Raw genomic sequence first — 4,846 nt, 5'->3', positions numbered from 1 at the left:
AAAGAAAATAGAATACGTATATGAATATGATGAATATGTGAATATGTTGATATAAAAATGTTTATGAAAATAGTTATGTTTATGTTTATGTTTATGCATCATTATGAAAATGTTATTTTACATACAAGTATTTTCACTATTGCATGTGATCTGTATATGTATTACTTGTTATCAAGAATATGGTTTGCTGAATCTTTAGAATCACTAGGTTTGATTGATGCAAGGGATTATGATAATAATGATAATGGAGGTCTTGATGGTTGATCTAACTGGACTGAAGGTGCACATAACCCGAGGACCATCGCTAGTTTTCCGCACTAGACTTATGATTATGAATTATGATTTTTAGGATTATGTTAAAGAAATTTTTATGAATTTTACTATTATTTTGAGTGGTTTTTGAGAGGTTTTTAATTTTAGCAATTTTTCTAAGTTAGGATATGCAAACAATTGATGATTTAAACTATTTCCTTTAGATTTTAAATATGGGTGGTTGTTTTATTTTTAAAATGGTGCAAAATATTTTATAAATAAATATGAGTATTTCGGCCAAATTAATGGAGGGTTAAAAAAAATTGTAATACTTTTTAAGTAAGCGAGTAATGGACGTTTCATATATCTGAACCTTTTAGGTGATCAGCTTCCCAAGTGAGTTGAACTCTTAGGACTATAACCAATTCCATACATTTTAGCCTTGTTCTTATTTTCAATAGGCTGCCCAACTGGTTTACTCGGCTCAGATTGTTCTTGTACCATAACTGATTTGACAAAGTGAATATATTTCCCTTTGCACATTTTCAATTATGGCTTTGTATCACTGATAGAAGGTTCATCTTGGTTGCTAAAGCCTGAACCAGTTTTATCGGTAACTGATTTTTGCATATCATGCATTTCAGCTTGTGCAACTGATGATTTATTCCATGCCTGAATAAGCTCAGTTTGCTTTGAATTCTCAAGCGTTAAATGCTGAATTGTAGATTGATTCTTGATTCTTTTAGCATTCAGCTCAAAAATCTCCCGTTTAAGACTCAACAGTTCAACTGATTCATCAGTTACAGTTTTGTTGTCTTTGGGCTCAGTTTGGTTTTCTTTGGCCTTTTCAAATGAGAGAGCAAGCTTGTGATACTCATTAACCAAGACATGTAATGTAGAAATAAGTTCTTCACGTGTAAAGTCAGTTGAATTGAAATTGAATACATGTTCACTGGTTGATTTCAGTTCCGTGTCATTAGCCATCAGACATTTCACTTCTTCGTCATTGCTGGAGCGAGCTCTCAATTTCTGATTCATCGCTGTCAGTTTCTGCCCATTTGGATTTGTTTTCCTCGGCTAGAAGAACTTTGTGTTTCTTTCTGAATGATTTCTTATCATCCTTAGCTCTTCCTGTGCTCAAATGATTTCTTTCCCTTTTCAGCTGAGCATTGACTATCCTTCTTTGGCTTAGGACAATCAGCAATAAATTGTCCAGTTTTGCCAAAGTTGTAGCAAGCATTAGGTTCTTCCTTAGTGTTATTCCTATGATATTGTCTTTGGAAAGGACCTTGATTTCTTCTCATTAATCTTCCAAATTTTTTGACAAATAATGATATTGCGTCATTACTTAACTGATCAACAGTTTTCTCAACTGAACCAGTTGGTTCAAGTTTGACAGCACTAAGAGCAGTTGTAGCTGCTGGTGTGGAAGGTTCTCCTTCTCTTGTTTGTAACTCAAACTCATAGGCCTTTAGATCGGCAAATAAATCATGTAGTTCGACCTTATTCAGGTACTTTGATTCTCTCATGGTCATGGTTTTAACATCCCACTCCTTGGGAAGACCTCAGATCACCTTCAGCAAGACTTCTTTGTTTGAATACACTTTTTGATATATGTGGATTTTACGTGTTTTTCTTATTAAGTGATAGCTCATTGTGTTGCATTTATCGTTTAGATTGCATGAATTTTGTGTTATTTTGGCACAATTTATGTTTTCTTGTTGCTCATAAGACCATTGGTTGAAAATGCAGGTGAGTTGTGAATAAACTGAAAATAAAAGGAAATATTCGAGAGTCATCCGCCCGGGCGCACATTTATATCCGCCTGGGCGCCTGCAAGGTGTGAGAAAAAAAGATTTGTGCGAGAGTCATCCGCCCGGACGGAAACTTATGTCCGCCCGGGTACGTCAAAGAAAAATTGAAATACCAGATTTGCGCAAGCCATCCGCCCGGGCAGAAACTTATGTCCTCCCGGGCGCGTTTGATTTTTGGAAAGATTTTCTGCTGATATTTTTTTCAAAATTGAAAAAGGAGGCTGATAGGGGATCTTCGGGAGATTGAGGGATCATTCAGCAGCCAAGGAGCCAAGTTGGAGAGAAATGCTTGGAGAAAGTGCTTGGATTGAATATTTGAATTTGCGGGCACTGTTCTTCGAGTTTTTCGTCAAATCTAGTATTTCTAATTTAGTTTTTAACCTTTAAACATTGTTGTGTTTATTTTTACTATGAATTCGAGTAGCTAAACTAAAATATTTGTTCGGATTTAAGGGGATCCTACCCCGAAACTGATTCAGTTAATTCGTATTTCAATTGTTGGTTTGTTCTTGATTATGCTCTTGTTTTCATTATAATTATTAAAGCATAGCTAACTTTAATAATAATCTTATATTGCGAGTGAGTTCGAGAGAATAGCTTGTGATAGGATCGAGTAGTATATTCCGTGGATCAACAATTTACGTAGACATATGAAATTGGATATGCGCCGATAGTCATAGTCCGGTAGGGCGAAAACTAGAGGATTTCATAGATCGAAATGCGATTCACTCGTAATAAATAATTAAATACATTTAATTACTTCAATGAGTATAATTAGTTTGGAATAGCTCGAGAGGGCTTATTCAATTGAATAAGAAATCCTGTCGGAAGCATACAATCACTATCGAATGAACTAATAAATTAAAAAGGGGTAGGTGAACTGAAATTTGTAACAAATTCATTTCTCATTGAATTTTAATCAACCAGTCTAGATATTATATCTCATTATTTAATTCTTGAATCTTTTTATTTGCATGGTTATTTGAGCATAGTACTAAAAAGCAATCAATCAAATTTCGTTGCTAAAGATTTAACAACTGAAAAAATAATTGTTAAATATAGTCTTCAGTGGAACGATACTCGTACTGTCGTACATTAGACTATTACTTGACATCGTGCACTTGCAATTAATTTTCGAGCATACTAAACCATATTTTTATTGAGGATTCCTCAGTGCAACTTTTGCTCGATCAAGTTTTTGGCACCGTTATCGGTGACTGTTAATTCACAATTTTATTTTTAGTTATTTTCTTTAGCATTGTTTCATTTTTTATTGAGTTAACACTCCATATTCTATTACAGATATCCTTTCCAGTGCATGCCAAAGTCACTTGACGTGAAGCTTGAGCAATTTGACCCTGAAATTCAAAGAACTTTCCGCAGGAGAAGACATTAGCAGAGACTGAAGGAATTGATGGAGAGGCACGAGCACGAGCATGAGGAGGAACACCATGAAGATGGGCATGTTGAGATGCCACGTCGCATACCGATGCTAGAGTATGCCCGGCCTTCTTTGGATGGAGCACGCCCTAGAATTGTGAGGCCTATTTTGCGGGAAAACCACTTTGAAATCAAGCCAGCTATAATTCAGACGATTCAGAATACAGTCCAGTTTGGAGGATCTGCAGTAGATGACCCAAACACGCACATCGCAGATTTTCTTGAAATTTGTGATACTTTTAAATTTAATGGAGTTTCTGATGATGCTGTTAGGTTGCGTTTATTTCCTTTCTCCTTATGTGACAAAGCTAAAGCATGGTTAAATTGTTTGCTTGTAGGTTCGATCACCACATGAGAGGACATGGCGAAGGCATTTCTCATTAAATACTTTCCTCCATCCAAGACTATAAAGTTGCGGCAGACATCACCACATTTGCTCAATCGAGCAGGAGTCTTTATATGAGGCATGTGAATGCTTCAAAGATCTATTACGAAGATGCCCTCATCACGAACTGCCATTTGGGTTAGTCGTTCAAACCTTTTATTATGGCTTGCTTACTCCTTATCGTACTATGATAGATGTTGCTGCTTGTGGGAACCTGTTGAGAAAAAATGCTGAGGAAGGATATGAGTTGTTGGAGGAGATGGCTGCTAGCAGCTATCATCCTCAATCTGAAAGGAACAACCAGCGGAGAAGTGAAGGAGTCCACCAGGTAATTGACCTTTCTGCTATTACTGTAAACCTTGATGTTTTGAACAATAAATTGGACGGCTTGAATATGGTTGGCACAACTATGCGTCTTCAAGAGATATTCTGTGATAAGTGTGGAGGTGAACACTTTGTGAAGGACTGTCAAGATGACAATCCATTCTATGTGCAAAACAAGGCACTGGTAAATCAAGTGGGAGTCCAAAACCGTCCAAAGAATGATCCGTATTCGAACAAATATAATCCTGGATGGAGGCAACATCCCAGCTTCTCATGGGGTGGTCAAAACAGTCAGAATATACCACAGGGAGGACAACCATATGGGAAGCAACCAATGTACAGATCTAACCCTCCTAGAGAAGAGAAGTCCAATTTGGAGCATATGATGTCTAAGTTCATCTCATCTACCGAAACTAGACTCCAAAACCAAGATGCATCGATAAAGGGTCTAGAAAATCAAATTGGACAGTTAGCAAAGATGATAGCAAGTAAGAGCCGGGCACCTTGCCAAGTAACACAGAGACCAATCCAAAAGAGCAAGTAAAGGCCATCGAGTTGAAGAGTGGAAAATTTTAGAGTCTAGAGGGAAGGAAAAAAGTCAGATATCGGATGAACAGACTGAGACATCCAA

General features: G+C 36.8%; 1 non-coding gene across 1 annotated transcript; it reads right to left on the bottom strand.

The window, feature by feature from the left end:
* Positions 1-3,916: 3,916 nt before the first annotated feature.
* On the bottom strand, positions 3,917-4,020 carry LOC140828759 (small nucleolar RNA R71). Its single transcript, XR_012117325.1, has one exon. It is a non-coding gene; the product is annotated as a small nucleolar RNA R71 (small nucleolar RNA).
* Positions 4,021-4,846: the final 826 nt, after the last annotated feature.

Source organism: Primulina eburnea, chromosome 3, assembly GCF_022965805.1.
Source record: "Primulina eburnea isolate SZY01 chromosome 3, ASM2296580v1, whole genome shotgun sequence".
NCBI lineage: Eukaryota > Viridiplantae > Streptophyta > Magnoliopsida > Lamiales > Gesneriaceae > Primulina > Primulina eburnea.
Note: the sequence above shows the minus strand (reverse complement) of the source record. Positions and strands in the feature narration are given on the sequence as shown.